Source organism: Salvelinus namaycush, chromosome 27, assembly GCF_016432855.1.
Source record: "Salvelinus namaycush isolate Seneca chromosome 27, SaNama_1.0, whole genome shotgun sequence".
Classification (NCBI taxonomy): Eukaryota; Metazoa; Chordata; class Actinopteri; order Salmoniformes; family Salmonidae; genus Salvelinus; species Salvelinus namaycush.
Genome location: NC_052333.1, coordinates 27,578,815 through 27,590,389, shown reverse-complemented (window position 1 = coordinate 27,590,389; position 11,575 = coordinate 27,578,815). Strand labels below are relative to the sequence as shown.

Sequence of the window (11,575 nt, the reverse complement as noted above, 5' to 3'; positions counted from 1 at the left end):
TCACGTTCACGTGTGTGAAACAAAAACACCCTAATGATTAGTTACAATAGAGCCTCCCACAATACAGGTGATGGTTGCAGGATTAAGATGGCGAAGAGCAAATCTGCAGTTGACTGCAGTCAAAACTTCATGACCTTCCATCCCATGATTTTTGTCAATTTCATGCAGTCGACATGTAGGCGCAAATCGAAAAATATTTATCCCCATAATGCAACACACTTTGAAAGGCGTTGGCCATCTTGGAAAAAGGGATCCGCTTGAATGCAATTGAAAAGCAATTGGTTAATTAAGAGAATTAGAATAAAAATCCTGCTGCCTAAAAGAATAGGCCTATACTATTGAAATTGCTCCCTCTCCTGATCATGGAGGAAACTGCACAGAGTTGTATTTATTTTACAGTTCACATATCCGCTTTATTTGGCGTAAACTCTAAAACTAGGGGAGAATCTCAATCTGATGCTCCTTGCGTCCTCTCTCCTCGCCTCCTTCTCAACACCCATTGGAGGAGAAAGTCAGACAGGCGGGACCTGTGGCTTTCTTATCCAATGGGTTTTGAGAAGGAGCCGAAGAGTATGCAATTGAGATTCTCACAATAATCTGAAGATATACTAACGTCCTATCTGCAGACCACATAATTGTAAAACAGCTAATGGGTCTTCTCCAGGAAAACAAGGTGGTAGGCCATTCGACCGTAGGTCACACAGTGACATTTGCAAAAGGTAAATACCAAAAGCGGAGGGATACAAACACCCTTGTAGAACATGGCCGTCATCGCATCTCTTTCATGCCCTGCCCATGTACAGTAACTTCTACTGTGATTGGCCTTGACGTTATAGTATTAGCTTCTTATTGGCTTTTTACAAGTCACTAATGGCGTTGAAGCTATAGTATTAGCTTCCTATTGGCTTCTTTACAAGTCACTCATGCACTGGTGTCAATGACGTAAATTGTGCACTAGGTACACTGTATCGTTTGGCTGAACTGAATAGTTACATTTTACGTTAAACGGAAAAGGCTAGAGTGGATTTCTCTAAAGAGACATCGATCATGATTATAGCGCTTTGTCTTTTCATTACGTTTCTATTTTAAACCATTCCTGTATCTTTTCACACCATTGTCGGTGTGATATTTCAGGGTAAGTGGAATGATAGATTTGCTTTCTGCGTATTTTTCCTTGTAAGAAAACGAATGATTGTTTTAATCAAACAATTGTTGTCAGACGGATAGCTTATAATAGGTTAATTCGTATTGACAACATGATTCACCTCAATTGTATTTTGATTATAACTTGTCGGCCCAGTAGTCGCATTCATAACTGACTAGATGGTTGGGTTGTATTTGTCGGAAGAGTTGAGGTTTTCAAGCAAGGTAGACTAATGGCTGTCGGTCGGATTCGTCAGAGATCGTGAAATGGCCTAAAGAGCACCTTCGCTAGACGACAGATGAACCCTCCATGATGGTGTGAACAGTGAAAGCTCTCGGTTTAGAACGGAAGAGGTGCGTGCACGTTGACAACAGGGCCACAACCAAAATAAGAGCTAGAGCGAGCTGTCACAGCGGATACATTTTCTGCCTGTCAATTGCTGCGTTAACAACAACTGGGAACTCTGAAAAATACGTGGTCAAATCATGACGTTAGTGATCTTCAGGTCGTTAAGTCGGAGTTCTAGAAAGAGGGCAGAATTGGATGACCGTTCAAATGTATTTTTCCCAGTCGGAACTCGTTTTTTTCCGAGGTCCCAGTTGTTTTCAACGCTCAGTCGGAGATTTCCGAGTTCCGAACTCCCCGTTGTTTTCAAAACAACGGAACACTTGCCGCGTTCAAACAACTGGGAATTCGGAAATCTCGGACTTCAGTGTGTTCAAGACGACTGGGAACTCGGGGAAAAAACGAGCTCCGACTGGAAAAATCGTTTAAACGGTCATCCAACTCGGAATTGCAAGTCGGTAACGCTGGCATTTTTATCTAACTTTGTTTGCCAATGCCAATATTTTCTAAGAAAATAATAGTTTACACTTCAGGCTACAAGCAGTTTACACTTTAGGCCATATATTTCCCCAGGATTAACAGCAATACTTTAATTTTCAATGTAGCTGTCAGTGACGAAATACTCAGGTAGGCTAGCTATCAAGAGCAAAACATAGATGTCAGAGCATACTGATAAATGAAGTTTGACAGTTTTTTTTCTTCCATTTTCTTTTTCATTTTAAAATCACTATACCTCTTCAAATCTCATGTCATTATTGCACTTTGATTAACTTTCTTTGAATGTTATTCTTAACAAGCAACAAATCACTCATTTGTGATACTGGGGTTTGGAGATCATATGCCATGTGCACTCTGTACTGCTCCAAGGGGCCTACATACAGCATTACTTTAATACATTCTATGATTACATTTTGAAGGAAAAGTTGTTGTATGAAGCCTCTTATGCAGAGATGGTCATTTGAAAGTATTTGGAAGGCCTTGAGCACCATTCAAATATAACAGATGTTACCTCACATGAGGGAAATGTGCTCAGATCTCTGTGAGCAGTGCCATAGTACAGAGGGTAGGGATTCCCTAGCTGTTAATCCACCTAAATACTGTACTTTGGTTTATGCGTAACCTCTTGACCCATCAGCAGACATTAATATTAGATTCCGGACCTTGATTTTTAGATTCATAGTGGAACGTTAATCATTTCAATATCACGTGACCTGAAAGTTGGCAGCCATGTTGTGTGGATGGTCAAATCAAATTTTGTCACATGCGTCAAATACAACGGGTGTGGACTTGACCATGAAATGTTTACTTACAAACCCATTCCGAACAATGCAGAGTTAAAAAGTAAGAAATGTGCTAAATAAAAAAGGAAATAGTAACACAATAAAATAACAAGGTTATATAGGAGTACCGTTACAGAGTCAATGTGCAGGGATACGAGGTAGTTGATGTAATTTTGTGTGTGTAGAGTTCAGTGAGTGTGCCTAGAGTCAGTGAAAAAACTAAAAACAATACAAGGGTGTCAATGCAAATAGTCCTGGTAGCCGCTTGATTAACTGTTCAGCAGTCTTATGGCCTGGGGGTAGAAGCTGTTCAGGAGCCTTTTGGTCCCAGACATGGCACTCCGGTACCACTTGCCGTGTGGTAGCAGAGAGAACAGTCTATGACTGGGGTGGCTGGCGTCTTACACTGCCTGGTATGTATGTATGTATGTACAGTTGAAGTCGGAAGTTTACATACACTTAGGTTGGAGTCATTCAAACTCATTTGTCAACCACTCCACAAATTTCTTGTTAACAAACTATAGTTTTGGCAAGTCGGTTAGGACATCTACTTTGTGCATGACACAAGTAATTTTTCCAACAATTGTTTGCAGACAGATTATTTCACTTATAATTCACTGTATCACAATTCCAGTGGGTCAGAAGATCACATACACTAAGTTGACTGTGCCTTTAAACAGTTTGGAGAATTCCAGAAAATGTCATGGCTTTAGAAGCTTCTGATGGTCTAATTGACATCATTTGAGTCAATTTGAGGTGTACCTGTGGATGTATTTCAAGGCCTACCTTCAAACTCAGTGCCTCTTTGCTTGACATCATGGGAAAATCAAAAAAAATCAGCCAAGACTTCAGAAAATAAATTGTAGACCTTCACAAGTCTGGTTCATCCTTGGGAGCAATTTCCAAACGCCTGAAAGTACCACGTTCATTGGTACAAAATAGTATGCAAGTATAAACACCCTGGGACCACGCAGCCGTCATACCGCTCAGGAAGGAGACGCGTCTCCTAGAGATGAACGTACTTTGGTGCGAAAAGTGCAAATCAATCCCAGAACAACAGCAAGGACCTTGTGAAGATGCTGGAGGAAACAGGTACAAAAGTATCTATATCCACAGTAAAACGAGTCCTATATCAACATAACCTGAAAGGCCGCTCAGCAAGGAAGAAGCAACTGCTCCAAACCCGCTATTAAAAAAAGAAAGCCAGACTACGGTTTGCACCTGGACATGGGGACAAAGATTGTACTTCTTGGAGAAATGTCCTCTGGTCTGATGAAACAAAAATAGAACTGTTTGGCCATAATGACCATCGTTATGTTAGGAGGAAAAAGGGGGAGGCTTGTAAGCCGAAGAACACCATTCCAACCGTGAAGCACAGGGGTGGCAGCATCATATTGTGGGGGTGCTTTGCTGCAGGAGAGACTGGTGCACTTCACAAAATAGATGGCATCGTGAGGGAGGTGGATATGTGGATATATTGAAGCAACATCTGAAGACTTGGTCGCAAATGGGTCTTCCAAATGGACAGTGACTCCAAGCATACTTCCAAAGTTGTGGCAAAATGGCCTAAGGACAACAAAATCAAGGTATTGTAGTAGCCATCACAAATCCCTGACCTCAATCCCATAGAAAATTTATGGGCAGAACTGAAAAAACGTGTGCGAGCAAGGAGGCCTACAAACCTGACTCAGTTACACCACCTCTGTCAGGCGGCCAAAATTCACCCAATTTATTGTGGGAAGCTTGTGGAAGACTACCCGACACGTTTGACCCAAGTTAAACAATTTAAAGGCAATGCTACCAAATATTAATTGGGTGTATGTAAACTTCTGACCCACTGGGAATGTGATGAAAGAAATAAAAGCTGAAATAAATAATTCTCTTTACTATTATTCTGACAGTTCCATTCCTAAAATAAAGTGGTGATCCTAACTGACCTAAGACAGGGAATTTTTACTAGGATTAAATGTCAGGAATTGTAAAAAACTGAGTTTACATTTATTTGGCTAAGGTGTATGTAAACTTCTGACTTCAACTGTATGTATTGATGGCATTCAGCTCGTCTGGTAGGCTGGCATCACTGGGCAGCTCACAGCTGGGTTTCCCTTTGTAATCCGTGATAGTTTACGAGAGACGGAGTAGGATTTAATTTGTCATGTAGTTACCAAAGTTCAATCAGTAAGGCTCTGCTGAATGGATTGTCACTTTTCATTAGTTTCTAATAAACTCATTCACATCGCTTCCCCTCACTCATTAGCATGGCAGGTGTAGGGTGGTGTCAAAATGTTACCTCATCAGCTTAGCATCACGTCTCTCTTCCTCTCCTATTACCAAGTGCGTGGAATGTCATTCACCTATTAAACTTCAGCCTATGAGCATGTCACTCTAAGGCAATTCCTCCACGATTACTGATTTAACCTATTGGCTCACTCGTGCAATAATCACTATCCTTTCGATCAATGGGCATGAATCTAGGGGAGTATTTGTCAACTTCACCTTGTCTAATAAACTATCAAAATAAATAAAGTCGCACACTCCCGAGTATAATCTCCCAGCAATTTAATGGGTTTTTACCAATGTTTCGGGCCGAAACGTTGGTAAATACCCATTAAATTGCTGGGAGATTATACTCGGAGTGTGCGACTTTATTTATTTTATTATTGTCCCGCTCCTTGAAAGCGGGGGGTTCCAAGCCAGCTGCCCTGTCTCTGAGGAGCATTCCTTGGAGATGAGGTCTACCTCAGAATATAAATGTAGGAATTTAGTTTGTCTGTCATTCAGTTAAGCCTGGACTCGATTGAGCTGTATTGTTTGATGGTTCGTCAGAGATCGTAGGGGGATTTCCTATAAACATCTGGATTATTGTCCCGCTCCTTGAAAGCGGCAGCTCTACCCTTTAGCTCAGTGTGGATGTTGCCTGTAATTCATTGCTTCTGGTTGGGATATGTATGTGTGGTCACTGTGGGGACGATGTCGTCAATGCACCTATTAATGATGCCAGTGACTGATGTGGTAAACAAATCAATGCCATCTGATGAATCCCGGAACATATTCCATTCTGTTAGCTAAACAGTCCTGTAGCTTAGCATCCGCTTCATTTGACCACTTCCGTATTGATGACGTAACTGGTACTTTTTGAGTTTTTGCTTGTAAGCAGGAATCAGAAAGATGGCGCTATGGTCAAATTTGCCAAATGGAGGGGGAGCTTTATATGAGTCTGTGGATTTTTTTTTTTGCCTGTAGTTGCACAGGTGACCTGCTGGTAGAAATGTAGGTAATACGGATTTCAGTTCACCGGCCACGAGAAGCGCAGCCTCTGGATGTGCATTTTCTTGTTTGCTTATGGCCCTATACAGCTTGTTGAGTGCGGTCTTTGTGCCAGCATAGGTTTGTGAAGGTAAATGACAGCTACGAAAAATGTAACTCTATTTTTAAATAGTATGGTCTACAGCTTATTGTGAGGTATTCTAACTCAGGTGAGCAGAATCTCGAGACATCCTTAATATTATGTCCTTGTTCAGCCACATCTTGGAGAAACAGGATATAGTTCTTCAGATCACATCGATAGGATAATCTCGACTGGAGTTGGTCCAGTTTATTGTACAGCGATTGCATGTTCGCCAATAGAACGGAGGGTAGAGGCGGTTTATCCACTCGCCGACGTAGTCTCGTCAGGTATCCCGCACACCGGCCTCCTTTTTAACCCCGCATCTTCCTTTTTCGAGTGTCAGGGATTTGGTTCTGGTCCGGGATGAGCAGAATGTCCTTCACCGCCAACTCGTTGAAGTAGAGGTTAGCGATCGCTGCTCTGATGTTCAGAAGCTCTCTTTGGTCACGTGAAACAATGGCGGAAACATTATGTACAAAAAAAGTTACCATCATTGCAAAGGAACAAACAAAATGGCACAATTGGTCAGGTGCCCATAAAACGGCTGCTATTCCCCTCCAGGCTAAGAACCGGGTCCCAAGGGCTCTTCGTCTGATCCCAATGCTGCTTCTGGGGTAGGAGTATGCCAAACACAGCCTTGTGCTTTGGGGCCAGTCTGAAGGATACTTGATCATGTAGATTCCCATTTCTCTGGGTTATTAAATACATTCTTGAAAATATACTCGTCTAACCCAACATGGGTAATGTGCTACAATGTAATGAAATCTCATCATGGTTCTTGCAAGCCATACTTACTTTTGGAGCTCACTGGATTTCATACTGTATTGGGACAGTGACAATTTGTTGTTTTGGCTCTGTAATATAGCACTTTGGATTTTAAATTATGGAATGACTGAGGTTGAAGTGCAGACTGTCAGCTTTAATCTGAGGGTTTTTTCATCCATATCGGGTGAACCGTTTAGAAATTACATCAGTTTGTGTACATAGTCCCCCCCCCCATTTTAGGAGACTAAATGTATTTGGACAAATTCACGTGCATTAAAGTTGTAAAAAGTTTAGTATTTGGTCCCTTATTCCTAGCTCTCAATGAATGCATCAAGCGTTTGACTTTACAAACTTGCTGGATGCATTTGCTGTTTTTGTTTGTTTCAGATTATTTTGTGCCCAATAGAAATGAATGGTAAATCATGTATTGTGCCATGTTGGAGTCACTGTTATTGTAAATAACAATAGAATGTTTCGAAACACCTCTACATTAATTTGGATGCTACAATGATTACAGATAATTAAGTGATGATGCCCAAGAAGATGGTATTTGGAGGATATTTTGACATGTGGGTGTTCGTCGAGGGTCGGCAAACCGTGCCAATAAATCCTCCAAAAACCGGCTTCGAGGTCATTATCACTTTTATACAATTGGTTACCAACATATTCAAATAATGATTGACATTTTCATTAAAGTTATTTTGATTTTATTCATACTATTTCATCCTTCCACAAGATATAGTCTCGACACAAATCTAGGGTTGCTACCCAAGCCAGCTGGTCGTTCCTTCTATCGGTTCAGTTGCTAGAAAACGATTCAGTCTTTTTGTTCTGCATCTATGGACACGACCAAGTTGTTCGTTCTAAATGTTCGTTCTTATCCCTTGCTTGCTAGCGAGCCAACTACGGCTAACTTAGTCATGTCAAAACGTGCTGCCAGAATAACCGCAAAGTAGCTTCATTTGCATTTGTTTAAATTGTTTTCTAGTGACATTTATTTGGACACATCCATAACAATGAGCTAATGAGGCGCGATTACCCCTGGCATAGAAATGTCCTCTCATCAGGACACTTGTTCAGAGAAGCTAGCCAACAACACAGTTAACACAATCACTTCAAACTGGAGCTGGAAAGACTGCAAACTAGCTACACTTTGTTTTGTTTGACCTTCTTTCAATTGACATTTCTTTGTATATTTCCATAAAAAATATGCCAGCTGATTCATGATTTCTACTGGCTGAGAAACGCTGCCTGACTGTCTCTTCCCCCGACACGCTCATTACTACCGGACAGCTGCAGATCGAATTTGATTAATGAAACAAAGTTGCAAATGTCAGAGACAGACAGCAAGGTTTATACAAATCTCTGCAGTTGAAAACTAAATGTAAGTCTAAAAGAAATGTGAGAAGGTCTAGATGTATTTTGATAGTGGAGATCAAGTTAATAACTTGTCTGCTTGGGCTGATGAGACAGTGGATTCCGCAGTCAGATGGAACTGAGTAAATAGGCATTTTAACGTCATAGATTTAGCTGGTGGTAATTTGTGGAATAAACACCGGCTGGAATGCGGTTTTAACCAGCATTCAGGATTAGACCCACCTGTTGTATAATCCTGAATAAATAGTGAATAATGAGTGAGAAAGTTAGACGCACAAATATCATACCCCCAAGACATGCTCACCATTACAATAACACAGGAGGTTAACGTTGGGGGGGGGGGTATTTGTGCGTCTAACTTTCTCACTTATTATTATTCACGTTTCATTCAGGATTATCCGTAATCATGATAGCATCCACAATAATTAGTTTAGAGACGGGCTATTCTTATTTGCAATAATAATCTGAAACGCAACGAAAAACAAACCGGAAATGCATCCAACTCATTTGTAGAGTCACAGGTTTGATGTAGTCATTGTGTGCTATGAATATGGGACCAAATAGTTAACTATGTACAAAAAGTGCTGCAATTTCTAAATGGTTCACCCAATATGGATGAAAATGCCCTCAAATGGGGAACAGAGCCAAAACAACTTTGTCACTGTCCCAATACTTTTGGAGCTCACTGTAGTTTTCTACACAAAACATCAGCCAGAGTTAAACCAACTTTTGACTTTGTTGGGAATTCATGGGATGTAAAAAAAACAAAAAAAAAAACAGATTAAATATTACAAAGGAAACAATAGAATACACATGAAAGCTGTTATCAGAAATAGCCTAATATCAGAAACCAATGTGAACTTACAACCTTCAGAACACAGTATCACAAGCCACTCTACGCCAGCTGTGCTAACTGACAGACCAAGAGACTAATCTGTCACTTGGTGAGATCTTCGGGAAGATGCTGTCACAGATGGCCACTAGCCAGTTCACTAGTCAAGTAATTGTACATGTGACACACCTCCTCACCAACCTATATCAATGAACTCATTTAACCAAGAAAATAATTTGTACTTTTATTTTTGTTGCTAAAAACATTAACCATGTTGGTCAAAAAGTTGATGTTTCCAATGTTAATTGTAAACATTGTTTCTCTTCACCAAATCTTCAACAGGAACAGTAGCTCCCACTGATTTACACTATAGGATGAATTATAGTGAATGAGATAAAGGCTGGCCTGGCTTGTTTATATTTAAAGTTGGCCACAGTAGTAAAACGTGTTCCTCTTCTCCTGCCAGTTGTCTGCTTGAACTGAAGGAGCAGGGGCCCTGAGGGCTTAACGATATTTGTCCTCATATGCGTCAGGATTGGATTGATATCAGAAGAGTTTAGTGTTTTGGGGAAAGCTGTTGGGAATAACCGATGCTACACCTCTAAAACCTTTGTTAGATCTTGTATTGTTAAGAAGGCAGGTCCATAGCATAGTGGCATGAAATAATTGTGATTGAGAATGTTTTGCGGTTCTCTGGTGTGACAGCACTATGTAACAGGGGTTTTTCTTGATCAAAAATGTGCTTAGGTGGTGGGTGTGGCGTTTTTTAGATGCCCCCCATATTGGCGGTGTAGCCAATTTCCTGCAATTCTACAAATATCTCCATGGAGTTGAGAAATTGTTGCTGTTTTTAAAGCTTATTTCCTACAATTCTTTGCCATGGCTAACGATGTGTTCTTTTCCTCAAACATAAGAACAGAATCTATTCTGCTAAATTGTTTTTGGAATTGTTTATTTTTTCCCTGACTGTCCAGCTTTTATTTTGGTGATTTGTTAGTTCTCCAAATATTATTTAAAAATAGATTAGGTCATTTATCTTTTCTACATACGTTCTGGTTGTAGTCATTTTAAGTTTACACTGAAAGATTTCTCCATCCCGATTTTAAAATAAAATGTATATATTTTACTGTTTGGATTTAGGTGACCCGCCTAAGGATTTCAATGGCAGACAAATCCCTTTGTAATACTGCTCACCATGTGCTCTTATGGTCACACGCTGACACACCAGGAACTCACTTATTGATACAATTTAGTTCGCACCTGTCATGTTCCACTATTGTGTTAGACCTGACTGCCCCTAGTGGCAGTCACTCTTGACAGGACCTGTGAACGCTCTTCCCTCAACAAGAGTTTGCTATGGGAAGCCAATGTGACAGTATTCATTGCAGAGACTCCATGTAGCCCTGGTGTGTGAGACTTCTGGCGCATGAGGAGATTGAAGATATCGGAGGTCATCTCCATCAATAGAAAAGGTCAGAGGAGAGGGATGTGAGGCGACCAAGGAAAAGTCTGAAATTCAAGAGGGCCATAATGAAATGAATATGAGGAGAGGTTATAGAGAGAACCCAGTAGGCCTAGGTGAGTTTCATGGTGGGATAAGGCTGAGTGATCAAGCAGGTGAAGCTGTATCTAAAAATACTAATTATCGGGTCTCTACCTCTCTGCATGTAACCCAGCAAAGTCTTTGCAAACCACTAAACATAGACTCACGAAAAAAGACAGAACTGTCATTTTCTCAACCTTTCCTCCACTGTGATAGTAATAGCGACAGATCCTTCCATTAGCTGGAGTCCGATAACCGATGAGTACTATAAGCTGCCCTCTTCAAGGCTTGGTCCTCATTCTAGAGCTTTGCCCACATTTCATTGACCAATGCGAAATCTGCTGAAAGGTCTGTGCCACTAATTACTGTACACCATTCAAACCGACAGATGCCTCGCCTGGCTTGATTGTGCTCTCTTTTAATCAGAGGACATTTTCACGGGGTGCGAAAGCAATGTTTCAAGGGGGTGTCCAGGCAGGTCGATAGAACCAAGGTGACTGAAGGCCTGCCCTTGACAGATGAGGCGTTCCATGTAGGGTCTCAGCAACCCGGAGCGGTCCATTTCAGACTAACATATTTTTCTGCCCGAGCCCGTCCAGTGTCTGAGTCTGGGCTCAAGTTGAAAGCCACGTCTCTCCTTTAGCTCTGAGGTTCCTGTAATGTCACTGTCAGTGAGCTCGGTTCTGCTCTGGCTCAGCGTGAGTCGAGCCGCGGCCTCATTATCTTTGCGTCTAATCAGTCCTCCAGCCAGGTCTTAATTGAGCCATCAGCGCCTTAAGGGGGAGGATGGATGTGTCAATTAGAGTAATGAGAGGGAGTAGCCATGCCAAGTGCAGCACAGGGAGGACATGCCTTGCAGAGCAGAATCCTTGTTCTGGTTCATTCTACGGCTAATGCAATA

At 41.3% G+C, this 11,575-nt stretch overlaps 1 protein-coding gene across 4 annotated transcripts in view; it reads left to right on the top strand.

The window, feature by feature from the left end:
• Window positions 1-963: 963 nt before the first annotated feature.
• LOC120022841 (myocyte-specific enhancer factor 2D homolog) overlaps window positions 964-11,575 on the top strand; it is a 31,927-nt gene continuing 21,315 nt past the window's right edge. For all 4 annotated transcript variants that reach the window (XM_038966871.1, XM_038966870.1, XM_038966869.1 and 1 more), the window contains exon 1: window positions 964-1,135. The gene's annotated coding sequence lies outside the window, so the exon portion shown is untranslated. The remainder of the gene's footprint in view (window positions 1,136-11,575) is intronic.